This window comes from Hibiscus syriacus, unplaced genomic scaffold (genome assembly GCF_006381635.1).
Source record: "Hibiscus syriacus cultivar Baekdansim isolate YM2019G1 unplaced genomic scaffold, ASM638163v2 tig00111708_pilon, whole genome shotgun sequence".
In the NCBI taxonomy this organism is placed as follows: Eukaryota; Viridiplantae; Streptophyta; class Magnoliopsida; order Malvales; family Malvaceae; genus Hibiscus; species Hibiscus syriacus.
The window spans coordinates 2,034,236-2,050,959 of NW_024063159.1; positions in this window are offsets into that span (position 1 = coordinate 2,034,236).

The following is a 16,724-nucleotide window of genomic DNA, read 5'->3' on the forward strand; positions in this document are numbered from 1 at the left end:
TTTTTTATTGTATTATAATAATTTAATAGTTTACTATTTAATTATTATTTAATTTACTAATTTTCTTATTACATTTTGAAGTTATAAAATGGAAGGTGTTGTTGCGTTTAGATAGGAATAAAACATCGAGTCATTTTGTCAATACGATAATAATTTTAAATTGTGTTATTTTAATTACTGTAAATATTTTATTTTCAGTATTAGTTTATCTTTTAATTTGTTTATTATTTATTTAATTAGGGGAATGACCTTATATTAGATCCGTTTATTCGTAACGCTAAGTTAGAGTATCGAGTTATGTCTGACCGTATATAGCTGAGACTGAATTCGGTTACATAGTGAAATATGAAGGCCACTGTAACCTTGAATCCAACCTTATTTCTGCATTGATTAAGAGGTAGAGACCAAAGACACACATTCATCTTTTGTGTGGAGAGTGCACTATTACGTTGAAAAATGTTTCCATACATTTGAGTATCCGATAGATGGAGTTGTTATTTCAGGTGTGGCAGATGGTAATTGACATTCCTTGTACGAGGAGTATCTTAGAGGTATCCATCCTAATTTCAACGATGGTCGAATATCGTTATCATAGTTGGCTACAAATTTTCAACATTTAAGTGAAGACTGTTCCGAGGAACAAGCTAAAATATTTGCTTGTGCTTGTATATTACAACTTATATGAGGGATCTTGATGCCCGATAAATCTCGTAACCAAGTTCATTGTATGTAGTTGCGTCACCTCGAAGATTTTCACGTTGTCGGTGGACTCAGTTAGGGCTATGCAGTTTTGCCATCTATATATAGAGAAATATGTCAGATAACTGATTATCGGAAGAATGCTATCTGCAGATGTCTCATTCTTCTCCAATCATGGGTGTGGTATCGAATGCCCTTTTTATGTCCGATAATGAATAATCCATTAGTTTTCCCGTTATTATTGAGGTAATTTAAATACTGAGTTCGTATATAAATAATTTTTAGGTATATAATGTAATTATTTTTTACATTGAATAGGTGATCATGTACCAGGAAAAATCACCGTGATATACCAAATGAATTGGAAGAAATTCGGCTAATCATTGATCAAAAGGTTGGTACAGATGTATGTATTTAAATTTTATTATTTACTTTTAATTATCGTTATATAGTTAGAATATTATTTTGATAAGAATTATATACATTTGTTTTAGTTTGAATGAGCTCCTTATTCTACTCAAGAAATGAGGCTTTGCATCTCACATCACTTGAGTGGCTCATTAGATGTATGGATGGCGGTGGTCCTCTGATATGTTATGTTATTGTCGAGTGGCATCTTATTGATCGTGTGCTCAGTTAATTTAGTTTCATAACACATTCCTGAAGCACCTAAGAATCTCAACAATATGCATAACATTGATAGACGGGGCACAAAAGATGTCAAATGGATGTTGAATCATAGCAAGTGGATAATGACCTGGAAGGATCGACGTGAACGTATTCACCATAGGGAGCCTATTTATATGAATCATTATTCGGTTACGGATGACTATTATAAGTGGTTCAACACGAACGGAAAGTCATTCTTACTTTCCGATAAAGCTCTAGACAGGAGCATTCATTGACATCGAGAAAAACGTCTACCGTTATAGCATCATCATCCCCCGACTCGTGGATGGAGAGCAGGCGCTTCCGGATCGTCCTCAACTACAGCACCGAAACCATCACAACAGCCACCATCTACACCGATTTATATTCTCAGCCCAGTACTATATATGGGTACACCGCCAGTTCTGATGGCACTGCAGCTATTTTAGATGGCACTGTAGTCATTTCAAATGACACTACAACCATTTCAGATGCCACTGTAATCGGTTTAAATACCACAACGCAGGGTTTTATGACATCTCCTGGCGGATATTATACTAGCATACTTATAGATCCATTGTGGGCTTCATATACTACTTATTCAGATGGTAGTGATTCATCGCATATACAAATATCTCTGACTTAGTATAGATTGCAGTCATCGATGTCGACGTTTCGTAGTTTTCACAGTTTTTTATGAGTGGTAGGATGGTTAGTCATACAACTCCATGGTCCTTATTATATGAAGGTGCTAGATTGTTATTCTTCCCTCATCAAAAAAATGTAGTTGCTATTACTACTGCCGATAATGATGAGAGTAAGGAGGAAGAGCAAGTTATAAAGAAACCCTCATCGAAATAGACAACACCACCATGTGTAACACATTCAAGACACATACATCGATAGACTTGTTTAGTTCGTAATGTTTTTATCTAATTTTATTTGATTATCATCAAATGTATTGAATTATGGGCTTCTTATTTATTTTGTTTCTTAATGTTGATATTATTTAATTCTTTGAATTATAATGTTTGTATTTAATTGTTTTAATTATTTTTACTATTTAGTTTGTAACATTTTTATTTAATTTTCACTTGAGTAACCCATTACTTGTTGATACTCAAATGACATTAATTGAAAGTAAACGAAAATGAAATAACACAAACTGAGATTTCAGAAACTAATATTACATTGTGATGCTCAACGATTACGTGATGCTAAAAGAGATTGACATTTTTTCCTATTGTGGCCTAGGTTTCTACAATTCTCACATCATTTGTTTTATTTAGATGTCTCTCGAATATCCATATCATAATGAATTCGAGTGGGTTTTGGACGAACCGCCTCCCTCAATAAGGAATGATCTAGTATAATCGGAAGCCAATTCTGAATTTCATCTGGGTCTTTCTCACTACCTATCAGGGGAACTTAAATTCATATACCTTAAATACAGTTGTAAGTCGGTATACGGGATCCACAAAATGGTTATAGTCTTGACGGGTATAAGAGCAAGTTGCTATGACATGGGAGCATGGATACTTCAGACACAATCACATCATCTGCCTTGTAGATTAACTCTGAACGAGTTAAATCCAATCCCTTGAAGATGTTGTTTCATTTCTGTGACATGAAATAATTCATGGGTTCAAGAGAAGCTTGTTACAGACATTCCATTTGATGCATCAATCATTTTTTGTAGATCTGCAATTAATCTTGGGTGATAAACATGGTCATTTTTCATCCAAGTTTGAGTTTGTCCCCCTGAGCTTGGCAAAAAGCGCCCCAAATGAAAATGTGTCATTTTAACCAAAGTTGTTACTGGTAAATTGTGCACCCCTTTAAGGTCGAATTGGTAGCCTCATCCAAGTTGGTTGTCATATGTCCATATCGATATGCACTATCATATGCATTTGTCCGTATTTCTTTATTGATAAAGTTGATGTAATTGTATCATTGCTCGTTTTTTCCTTGTAAATCTTAAAGCACGAGCTCAAACGTTTGAGGTAATATCCTACACGTCAAATATAGTACTTACTATTAAGTTCCCATAAAAAATGAAAATGATTGAGAAATGAAATTAGGTATTGTGACATACTAATGCGCACAAGTAATTGACGTTCACCATTCTTCTTAAATTTTCCATGATAGTTCGTAGTAATATGTTGGATACAATATCGATGTTGGACATAGGGCGATTGCCATATTGGACCCAAAGAGTCCATTGCTACTTTGATCCCAACTCCGCGGTTTGAAATGATGTAGATTTTATCTCTTGTGACATCATGTAAGCGTAAATTTCTAAGGAAAAAAACCTAAGAATGTGTATCTCGTCTTTAACAAGGGCAAAAACAACTGAAGAATATTACGATTACCATCTTGGATAACTGCCACTAGTAAAACTTGCTTGTATTTTCCATACAAGAAAGCCCCTCAATTTATACCATGGGCTTGTAGTATTTCACATCATTAATATACCGTGGGTAAGTTAAAAAAACTGATAGAATTGGCATCGATCGCGAAGCACTCGATCATTGTGGTATGCATGACAAGTTTCAAAGTTGACTTTTCCTAAGATTCAGTCTGCGCACTACCTTAAACCAACTAGGTAGTTCATTGCAAAATGAATCTCACTGCCTTAAAGTTTTTTTAATGGTATTCTACTTTGGCTTTCATGCTTTTCTGTTAGTGATGGTGTACCCATATTGAAACAGTATAGTTGAAATCAGCACCGCAATAGCTATATGGGAGCTTGCTTTGACCATGGACATGATGATTTGACAGATAATGTCAGAGTCTAAGTTGGGATGGTCCTAGTTGATCCCTATAGTACAACAAGTATGAGGATCATTTTATATTGTTAGTACCCTTATGTTGTTTTTCCTCTTCCTCTTCAATACATGAACCATCCAGTTACATCCATTATCACGTTCGATATAGTGGAAAACATACTTTTGGGTGATGGATCGGTCGAATTTTGAGTGAATAGAAGTACGAATATTGTAATTCTTAATTGCAATCATCATTTTTTCTTTAGATGAAAACTCTATTCCGATATATAACTCGCCATCATTGACTGGTGAGTTAAAACTGTAGTCACCAATATTAGGTATATTCACAAATTTTAGCACGTCATTGTATCATAGCCAGCTTCATACATGTGTGTTTGAGGTTCAGTGTGTACAGTATTCGTAGGAACTTCATCTACGTCATCATCATTGGAGTCCATGTTAAACTACGATGATTCTGACTCAACAAATAATTTAGTCTCTGTATTATATGTACCTGGCTCACGAAAAGGTTTTTCTAGTGGAGATGAGGGTTCCTCTGTGATGCCAATATTTAGGTTGAATAAGCTGGTAGTTGAATGTCTTCCCCTTGAACCTGAAGGCATCGTGTCATATGAGTTTTGAATTGAGTGTTGTGTCGCAGGCATCTCCATATTGAGGTCAAAGCAGCTCGCAGTTGAATGCCTCCTCCTGGAACTTGAAGGCATCGTGTCAAATGAGTACTGAACAGATTGCTTTATCGAGGGCATCTCCATATTAAGGTCAAAAAATTGGCAGATGAATGTCTTCCCCTTGAACTGGAAGCGATGTTGTTATACGGATTGTTAGTGGAGCCTCCTCGGTAGAGACTGTAACAAGTTGATGATGAATGTCTCAACATTGAACTTGATGAGATGGTACCAAGATGTGGATTCCCCATTAATAAGTTAAATTCATTACATATTACTTGAGTTAGACAGTCAACTTGATCAGCTTGTTATGCCAACCCATAGTGTGAGCATAATGACATACCACAAATCACATACACTTTAACAAATATGGCATACATTTGTGTAACAACGTATGAATTTTGATTCTGAGCATCAACCATCATAGCAACATCGTCATCGTTAGAGAGTTTGAAAGTTGTATAAGTTAACGAAAATAGGGCAGTTGGAAATCTATACTGAAGTGAGGATAATCTTCTAATGTTTCCAACATAGTAAATAATAGCTTAATACGCCTCATTTACAAAGTTTGAGAGTTTGAAAGATTGGAAATCTTATATATGCAGAAACGAATAATTGTTTCTAATATACGATCATTTTCCTAATTAAATAAATAATATACAAATTAAAATATAAACTAATACTTAAAAATTAAAAAAATATATTCACAATAATTTAAATAACCCAATTTAATATTGTTACTGTATCGACAAAATGTCTCGAGATATGATCTCACCTTCCATTTTACAATCGCAAAAAATAATAAAAATAATATATACAATAAAATTTGGTCAAATAAAATAAATATGAAATAAATATAATATAATAAAAAATAATTTACCTTCTAAAAACTGTAACAAAATCTATTTGATAGAAGGAATTTATAGAAGGAATAATGTGAAATGTAATTTTGGTGTGGTTTGATATTTGAATTTTGGGGTATTTATAGATGAATGGGGAGGGGTCGTCCAGGATTTAAGGTAGCTGCGATAATAATAGAATGAACAATAATTGAGGGGGAATAATCGAAGGCGCACTTCATGATTCGCGCCTCCCTGACATGTTAGAAAATCCCGCGAAGGCGTAGATTACAATCCACGCTTTTCCATTGTGGCGCCAACTCAGACCCCAAGAAGACACTTTATGATCCGCACCTTCCGTCCACGTCTACAAGAAGTGTATCCTGAAACACGTTTTATTATCATTCTATCAAAATGTATACTTGATCAATAATATTTGGAGAAAGAGTACGGGACATGTAATTTTTGATTGTTTGGGTGATTTTTTGTGGGTAAAAACGTCTTCCTTTTCATTCTTATAATTTTCCCTCCTGAATACCATCAATTGTGGAAATTGAATTTTGAAAAAAGAGAAATTTAAAAGTAATATCAAATTAACTAGAATAATATAAATGTTTTATATTATTGATTAAGTCATCAAAATTTAAAATTAAATTTGACAAAATTATTAATCGTAGACTATACTTTTTATTTTTTTAAAAATCGAAGTTAAAGAAAATTAATATATAAAAACCAAAATATTTTTTTTATAAAATGAAATGTTAAATTTAAAGAAATCTCTCAAAACTTATTTAGGGTTCATTTATCAAAAACTCTTTTTGTGTTTTTTACAATTTAATATCAAAATGTATTATATAAACATTAAATGGCAATATTAGTAATTTATGAAAATTAATTCAAATTAAATTTACATATATAAAAATATCAAAATAACACAATTCATGCATTATGTTATACATTTCATCGAAAAGTATAACTTTTTTTTTAATGGAATTGATTAAGTGAGTAAAGAGAGCTAGATTTAGAGGTGAGCAAAATTCGATTCAATTTGAAAAACTTATTTTTTGACTCGAATTAACTTCTAGCTGTAATTTCATAAACTGACTCGAATTTTTTTAAGTTCAAACCTAATAGTAAAATACAATTCGAATAACTTAAAATTTTTAGCAATTAGTGGACTTTGTATCATAAATGTATATCACATATGAAAAAAATGAAGAAATATACATGTATTATATATGATTATAAAATCTATTTAAATTTAAATTAAATAATATATAATGTTATAAATATTTATAATTAAATTTAATCAGAAATTTAAGAAATTTTTTTTGAAGTAGTTTTTAAAATATATAAATAATAAGAAAATTGAAAATTTACCCATCCCCTCAATGGTTTATTGTGTCAGTTAAAGGACATTTGTTTGTTTCAGACGGCATCTCTACCGTCTGATTTTTATATATTGATGATGAAATTTAGGATCCAACGGTTGACGTTTTTACCCACATTCAGTTTAGGGTCAAAATTGTAAAAGAATAACGTAATCGATCCATCTCCCCCTATGAATGTCGTATTGGGAGGTGTGTTTTCAATTATTTTTAACTTTTTTACTTTTTATGATGACAAATCATGATGTTCAATTATTTCTCAGGAGGGTCCTTGTTGAAATATTTTACGCACGTGCTTTCCATGGATTAAAAAAATAGAAACAAAATGCTTATAACAACTTTGTTAATGTCGTAACCGTATTTCGGTTGGGTCTTGATTGGCTTCGACTTGAAAAATATAGATTGTGAGTCGCCATCGATCATTTATTTAAAAATAAATGGGTTGATCGGATACCCTATTTCTTACCTGATATGCGTCTTACCAGAAATATGTCGGGCTCGGGAGTCGATTACGGTCAAGGAAGGATTAACACCCTTGAACCGCCCTTTCGGTACTACGTAATTTCCCGTTGTCTTAATTAAGAAAATTTAATTTTAAATTAAAAGGTAAAATTTGATAATGAATTACTTACCTCTGATTAATTGAGGAAAATACCTTAAAAAATCATAACATGTGTCAGAGGAAAAAAATGAATAAATGAAAAAATGAAGAATAAAAATAAAAAAAAATAAAGGAAAAATAATTAAATAAATAAATGAAATATTAATATATATATATATATATAAATGAGTAAAATAGAAAAATAATAATCATAACAATAATAATAATATGAAAATATAATATAATATAAAAAAAATCAAAACCAAAAATAAATAAATATATAAACCAAATATAAAAGTATACATATAATGATAATTGGCTTATAAATAAACTATTTAAAACATACATATATATATATGTATAATGATAAAGTTAAAAAAAATTAAATAAAAATAATTACAATATATATACATATATATAGTAATAATACGCTTATAAGTAAAATATTTTTTAAAAAAAGTATATATATATATAAATAATAAATATAATATTAAAAAATAACCAAATGAATATAAATAAATAAAAAATATATGTATAGATAATAATAATATATAGTGTAAAAAAATCAATTGAAAATCATTTAAAAGAACATACATATATATATTTATATAATGACAATAATGTAAATAATAAATAAATAAAAATATCTATACAATAAATAAAAGGACTAATAAAAAGAAAAATAAAGATTGCGGTCAAATTTGAAAGACAATTAACGTTGATATTACGCATTAGGGGGATAAAAATGAACACGTCTCGGGGTAGATATAGGTTCGAAGCTTCAAAACCCCACCCATTTTTGGTCATCGACATAACCCACGTTTTGGGTTATTCGAACCAAATCTCAAAAAAATAACGTGCACATGCGAGAAATGAACGAATCAAAAAAAATGTTACCTTTTATTTCCTTTTCGAATCATTTACAATAGCTTTGCCTTTGTATTTTCTGTATTTTCCTCTGTATTTTGTCTGTAAATCCTCTCTTACAATTGTGAGTTACAATGACTATTTATAATACTTGTGGATCCTATCTTTAGGAGTTTAAATCATAGTAGAACTCTATCCTATATTTAGGAGTTTGAATCATAGCAAAATTCTATCTTATTTTTAGGAGTTTGAATCCTAGTAGAACGAAAAGGTGTGTTGACAGCTCCTCCTCTTTGCCCATAGTCGTGTAACGGGGATAGGGCAAAGATTAAAAGACACACTTTTCGTTCGGTGGAGTTGAAAATTGACTCTGATGTTTCAATAACTCCCTTTCGAATTGAGTTACGGATGACTCCTCCGTCGTGAAGCCGAGTTCATCTTGAAATGATATGAAATTGAAGCCGTAGTTCGGAATTTGAATCAGCACGTGACTTCTCGTTGCCCTTGGATCGGAATCGAACTGAGAAATCTTCATTGACAGATAGCTTTTGCTTGAAAATGGTTGCTTGTCACTAAAGCACGGTTAACCCAGGTCCTCTTCTCGACTTGAAAACCTCGACTGCAACTGGAAAGTAGTGCGATTGATGTGTCATCGAGCTGAATGGAATCAAACTCGACAATTTTGATGGCAGATAACCCTTCTAGCCTTGAGTTATGCTGTAAATGATGTGCCTTGGAGCTGAGCGTAGTCGAACTCGAAGGTCTTTGTTGACAGATACTCCTTCTTTGAGTTGGATATCATTTGTCGTGAAGTTGAAATCCAATCTAAAGATGGATGATGTTTGTTTGCACGATTCCCTTCGTCGTGAAGTTGAAACCGCGGGTGGCCCTTTCGTCATGAAGTTGAGCCTGAAATTGGATATCCTTTGTCGTGAAGTTGAAATCCAAGTAAGTAGCATTGTTCTGAGTCAAATATCCTCCGTCGTGAAGTTGAAATTGGCTCTGGAACCAGGAAATTATTTTTTGACAACCAACCGTCCCTTCGTTGTGAAGTTGAACTTGTGTTGTCTCGAGTCCAATAACCTTCGCTGTGAAGTTGAAATTGACTCTGAATGAAATTTTGTTGACAATCAGCAGCCCCTTCGTCGTGAAGTTGAGCTTGTGTTGTCTTGGGTCCAAGATCCTTCGCTGAGAAGTTGAAATTGGCTCTGAAATTGGGAAGTTGTTTATTGACAACCAGCGGTCCCTTCGTCGTGAAGTTGAACTTGCGTTGTCTTGAGTCCAATATCCTACGCTGTGAAGTTGAAATTGGTTATAAAATTGGGAAATTGTTTATTGACAACCAGCGGTCCCTTCGTCGTGAAGTTGAACTTGCGTTGTCTGGAGTCCAATATCCTTCGTTGTGAAGTTGAAATTGGCTCTAAAATTGAGAAGTTGTTTGTTGACAACCAGCGGTCCCTTCGTTGTGAAGTTGAACTTGCGTTGTCTGGAGTCCAATATCCTTCGCTGTGAAGTTGAAATTGGCTCTAAAATTGGGAAGTTGTTTATTGACAACCAGCAGTCCCTTTGTTGTGAAGTTGAACTTGCGTTGTCTTGAGTCCAATATCCTTCGCTGTGAAGTTGAAATTGGCTCTGAAATTGGGAAATTGTTTGTTGACAACCAGTGGTCCCTTCATCGTGAAGTTGAACTTGCGTTGTCTGGAGTCCAATATCCTTCGTTGTGAAGTTGAAATTGGCTCTGAAATTGAGAAGTTATTTGTTGACAACAGCGGTCCCTTCGTCGTGAAGTTGAACTTGCGTTGTCTGGAGTCCAATATCCTTCGCTGTGAAGTTAAAATTGGCTCTGAAATTGGGAAGTTATTTATTGACAACCAACGATCCATTCGTCGTGAAGTTGAACTTGTGTTGTCTTGAGTCCAATATCCTACGCTGTGAATTTGAAATTGGCTCTGAAATTGGGAAATTGTTTATTGACAACCAGCGGTCCCTTCGTCGTGAAGTTGAACTTGCGTTGTCTGGAGTCCAATATCCTTCGTTGTAAAGTTGAAATTGGCTCTGAAATTGAGAAGTTGTTTGTTGACAACCATCGTCCCTTCGTCGTGAAGTTGAACTTGCGTTGTCTGGAGTCCAATATCCTTCATTGTGAAGTTGAAATTGCTCTGAAATTGGGAAGTTGTTTATTGACAACCAGCGGTCCCTTCATCGTGAAGTTGAACTTGCGTTGTCTTGAGTCCAATATCCTTCGCTGTGAAGTTGAAATTGGCTCTGAAGTTGGGAAATTGTTTATTGACAATCAGCGGTCCCTTCGTCGTGAAGTTGAACTTGCGTTGTCTGGAGTCCAATATCCTTCGTTGTGGAGTTGAAATTGGCTCTGAAATTGAGAAGTCGTTTGTTGACAACCAGCGGTCCCTTCGTTGTGAAGTTAAACTTGCGTTGTCTGGAGTCCAATATCCTTCGCTGTGAAGTTGAAATTGGCTCTGAAATTGAGAAATTGTTTATTGACAACCAGCGGTCCCTTCGTCGTGAAGTTGAACTTGCGTTGTCTAGTCCAATATCCTTCGTTGTGAAGTTGAAATTGGCTCTGAAATTGAGAAGTTGTTTGTTGACAACCAGCGGTCCCTTCATTGTGAAGTTGAACTTGTGTTGTCTTGAGTGGCACGATATCATCCGTCGTGGATTTGAAGTCATGGATGTTTGGCTTCGAGCTAGATATCCTTCGTTGTGAAGTTGAAATCTACTCTCGAGCAAATTGTGAGTTCGAGAGAAACTTTCAATCTGTCGAGTTGGTCAAAGTGTAGCTTCTTGCTGCCGAGTTAAGCAACCAACATGAATCTTTAAAGGTGCTTTTGAATCGAGTATCCTTCTTCTTGAAGTCGAAACTTGACTCTAAAAGCTGCAAAAAATTATGTATGTGGAAAATGATAAATATGATGCTCTAAAATGTATGCATAAGATGCATGTAACATGAATTGGTTATATTTTATCTCCTAAAAAAGGTATGATAATTTGCATTAGGATGTTGAATCCAAAAATGCCCCAATATTTGATGTTGAATCTTCAAAGATGCCCTAAATGTTCCTCATTTCTTGCTTCAATATTGATTCTGAGCATGAGTTTTGTGTCTAAAAGTCACAAGTCATTTACCAAGATCCACTCTAGAGAGACTGTCTTGTTTGAAAAAAATGCTTTTCTTTCTCTTTTATTTTCAAAGTTATGAAAATATCAATTAAAAGAGTTTTGAAAAATGTTTGATCCAAAGTTTTGAAAATATTGTCACTTTCACGGTTTTACAATTGAGATGAATCATAAACTAGAGTTCATCGGATATCAAAGAATTAATTATATTGTTAATCCTTCAATGAATTATAGCTATTTGACAAGTGCCAAGATCAAAGCTATTTTTGGGAAGTGGTTAAGTAAGGAAAGGATAAAAAAAATCTCAGATTATTATGTTTGGTCAAAGGTTTGGCATTTGATTCTCAAAGGTTTGGCATTTGATGCTCATAGGTTTGGCATTTGATGCTCAACGGTTTGATGGGGTAGCTTGCATGCTCCTCTACTGGAAGTGTTCTCTGACTCCCAACTTCGTGGTCACACTCGGGTTGTGTGATGTCGTATCAAGGAATTTGTGTGATCGCCTCAGTTGCATAATTTTTATATTCGAACAACTCGAACCCTCCTTTGGTTTCAAGACGTTATTCAGGATTTACGTCTTGAACCCCCATTTGTTATTTTTCTCTACCATGCATTAATTACATTGTTTTTGCAAACAAAGATTAATCCTGATGGGCGGGATGAAATCTGAAGATAATCTCTTATGTTTAGAAATCCATGTATGATTAGAAGGGACTTTTAAGGAACGTAATATAGATCAGGGTTCATGGTTATGAAAAAAAGGATAAATAGGCCCAAACAAGTGTTTCAGGGTGTTGAACCAAGGATCAATTTATTCTGATGCCTTCAATCATGTCCTGCTCAAAATGTCTCTCTCTTGATGCTCTATGATCTTCGAGTGAAGTGATTAAGTGATTCGGGAATGATTTTGCTTGATCAATCTCATAGTTTGAAGCTTGATGTGTCATTTCAAACAAGTGTTTCAGGGTGTTGAACCAAGGATCAATTCATTGTGATGTCTTCAATCCTGCTCAAAATGTTTCTCTCTCTTGATGCTCTATGATCTTCGAGTGAAGTGATTCAGTGATTCGGGAATAATTGTGCTTGATCAATCTCATAGTTTGAAGCTTGATGTGCCATTTTTTAGGGAATCTTTGCATGTGTTTTTTGTCCCTTTTTCTTTTTGATTTTTGTTCTTGTTTCTCTTTTTTCTTTATTTTTTTGCTTTTTTGCTTCTTTTCTTTTTTGTTCTTGATTGGATCTTCGCACTTGCCATTTGGTCCACCTTTTGGTATCTCATCTGAATCAATGTCTTCGCTCATGTGAGCATATTTCTTCCACCTTGCCCCCCAGTATGGAGGGTGATCCTTGGTTAGGGTTGAATCAGAAGAAAAATACTACAGGCTCAAAAGGGGACACAAGGGATATATTTTTTTCTCCTGTTGTGAAGGGATAAAGAAAGAAAGTCGATCATCATTTCATACATATAAATCTTCACAGAAGAGGTATCCCCAGGGGGATAGATTTTCAAGATTAATTTTATTCACATGAAAACAGTGTAATTAATGCATGATAGAATTATTTTGAATGAATTTTTCTTCTTTTTATTCTAGATGTCTCAATGTTCAGGCTCCCCGCGAGATACCCCAAGTTGGTTCTTTAGAAGAATGCTCATGTTAAAATAAACAACTCAATGCCTTGGGTTTTAATGGTAAGAAAGGTTATTTTTGAGTCTAAAAAAGACAGTGGTGTGATCTTATTGACTCAAAGAAAGGTGTGGGTGTATAAAAAAGATAAAGGTAATGTTCAAGAATTTCAAAGAGAGGTAATGTCAAAATTTGGTCTTTTTGGTAATGACCATGAGTTATTTTGGGTAAAGAATCAAGGTATTTTGTTTTGGGGTTTAAGACAGGATAATAAAAGTCTAACCTTGCCATATGTCAAAAATCTATAATTCTTGAAGAATTAAAAGAATCCTTAATTCATTTAATATTCGAAGAACTAAATATTAGAATTTGTTCAATTGCTCCACCTTAGAAAGTAGCATAAATTCAATCCTTTAAAAGATTAAGCAAACGATGAAAGATTATCTACGTGTTTAAACAAAACAATCCTCTAAGTGCAAATGGTATATGTCATGCCCCCTTCTTCGGCCGTTTATGCCCTGAATCCATCAGGTTTTGGATATTGGCTTCAGCGCCTTATAGTTTTCAGAGGAATGTTTGGGGCTTCTTATGTGGTAACACCTAACAGCTTCAACATCGTAGTCCTTAGGATATGGGGATTCTTTTCTTAGATCATCCTGGCCGACTTTGTCCTACCATCAGCTGATCAGGCTCTTTAATGTTACAATCTTGCTTCCATGTGGTTAAATCCACTTCATCGAGTCCTTCATGACTTAATTTCATGTTTGTGAAAATGCTTGAAAATGTAGATGAATATGCAAAAAGGCAAAAATGCAAGAATGCATGAAATGTTCGAGGCATTGATCTAGAAAAGTGTCCATTATTATAAATAATCTTTACTTAGACAAAAATGTTTTATCTTATAAGAGACATAAAAACGATCAAATGTACATTCGGACTAAATCCTCTAGACCCCGAACAGCTTCTAGTAGATTGACAAGTCTTTGTCTTCATCTGTCACTGGTTGTATGCCTTGTCAGACCATTCAGCTTCCCTTGCCAGGCCGTGTAGATGACGAGCTGCCTTCTGTACTTGATCCAGGAAGTCTCGGATGACTGCGTCTCTGGCCTTCACCCTTTGTTGTGCTTGCTCCCAACGGAAACACCACTGTAAACCTCCGTCGAAGAGCACTATCTGAAGCTCGCTCACTTTCTTCTTGAACCCATCTACAATAGCTTCTAACTCAGCTATTGTTTTGTCATCTCTCTCATGTTGTTTCTCCAGATTAGCCATATGGATTCTTAAGCATTGGTTTTGATGCTGACTGTCTGCTAAGCGCCTCTGGGCAGTCTTCATCTGTTCCTTCCAAGCTCTCTCATCAGGCCCTTTGAACTTTCTTTTCAGGCTATGAGCTTCGTCTTTCCAGTATTCAAAGCCACTTTCAACTTGGAGTTATCATTGACTTTATCTTGATACCCATTTCTCAAGTCTTCGAGCTCAAAACAGACTTTTTTCTGTTCTTTTTCAAGTTTATCTGCTCGATCTTTCTGAGAGTCGACATCTAGCTTCCACTGATAGTGCTCAGCTTCAAGCTCCTTTACCCTCTGCTTCAGCTCGTTATTCACAGCTTCAAACTCTATCTTAGCTATCTCAAGTTCAAAAAGACGGGCCTGAGATGTTCTTCCAGGGTTCAGGTGTCCTCACAGTCTGGCACCAGGATATTGTCATTTTTTCTCAATCTTCGCCACTCCACATAGTTCGGAGTAAGCATGTTTCTGGCAGCTACAACATCCATCCGAAATACTTTCTTCCATGAATCGACTGCTTCCTTGATCATCTTCTTATAGTTATCACCGTGATACTCAAACTCTGATTTAGCTAGTCCGCATGTTGCTGGGACAAACTGACGTGCCCTATAATGTCTAAGTGCTAACAATGGAGCATACCCAATTGCATCCCAAAGTTCAGGTAAGGTCATAGTGTCAGAGTCCCCACATTGGAAAAGAACGACACTGAGGAACAACTAGGGGGCTCTCCAAGTAATATCTCGGTCTTGATAGATGAGTGAAGACTTTCATCCACTTCTCTTTTGAAGTTCCTTCATGCCATTTCATGGTGATGAACTCTCTCAAAGGTGAATACGTGGTGCTAAATCGGGGTAGGTACCCAATTAGTCTTCCAGAAGTGGTTGTGAATCCAGACTTGAAGGAGCTGAACACATCCAATGAATCTACCTCCGTCAGCTCTTCAGCAATGGTTGAGAGACCGAAAGGTCTCGGCTAAGATGGTTGGTGCTGGGTTGACTCGTTTCGGAAGTTGCTCAAACAGTTCCACCACGGCTGCATCAATGCATCCCAAAATCTTCGGAAAGATGATCAAGCCATACAGACCTAGTGCAAAAAAGGTCTATAGTCTTTCATTCATGAAGGTGGTCATTCATTAGTTTCCTTATGTGGATCCACTGAATTCCTTGCCCGTTACTTTGTTTCAGAGTCGGTCAGTCACCCACTTTTCATCAACTCCTACAATCTTAGCCAGTCTTTTCTTGAAAGGCTGACTCTTGATGTGTTTGATGTAGGCTCGCTCCAATTTAATGCTTTCACAGTGCAATAGTGTAGTATACTCCTCGATGGTAGGTACCATGTCCTCTTGGTTAAAAGTGAAGCAACTGTATCCCGGGTTCCAGAATTGAACCAAGGCTCTGATTAAGGGCTCACCGGTCTTAATATGAAGCAAAAGTGCAATGTCACCATACCGCTGACTGAGCTTCTATTTTCGATCATTCTTCCAACTGTCCCAGATGTCTCGAAGTTCTTGCACATTGTTCTGTTTTAGGTTGATATAGGCATAGCTAACAAGCTCTGACACATAACTTCCTTGAAGACTGTCTCCCTTTTCTTTCGAATATTCTCAGGCCATAGTCGTACCTCGGGGTTTTTAATCTCCTGTATTACAACACCTTTGTCCATTAATGTAGATTATTTATGGTTAACGAACACGTTTTTTTGTGGATCAACACCTCTTTTGAATGATGCAGATGATGGAAATAAAATAAAAGAGAGGGAAAAAAATGAAAAGAGTTAGTAAGGTAAAGATAATAATCAAAGCAATCATGAAAATAAAAGTCTTACCCCACATGATATCTACCCCACATGCTTATTATTCCTACCCGTACATGATCTCTATCCCGCAAGTTGATTTTGAACAAGTTCTAACCGCATAAATTTCTAGTTCACATGTTTTACAGAAAGTAAAGCAGAAAATAATTTCGGCATCCTAGGGTTTAAAATGAGGTTTTGGGGTGGGCCCTAACTCCTTGTAGTCTCCGGGTTTAGGTTCTAAAAAAAGGTACTCGAGTTCTCCTTGTCGGTATCCCCTTGGGCTTACCAGACCTTAGTCCTAAACCCATCACAGGCTTGTGTAGACTAAGTTAAACTTGAGAGGAAACATTCCCTTATGCCCATACGGAGAATAAATTCACATGAAGGC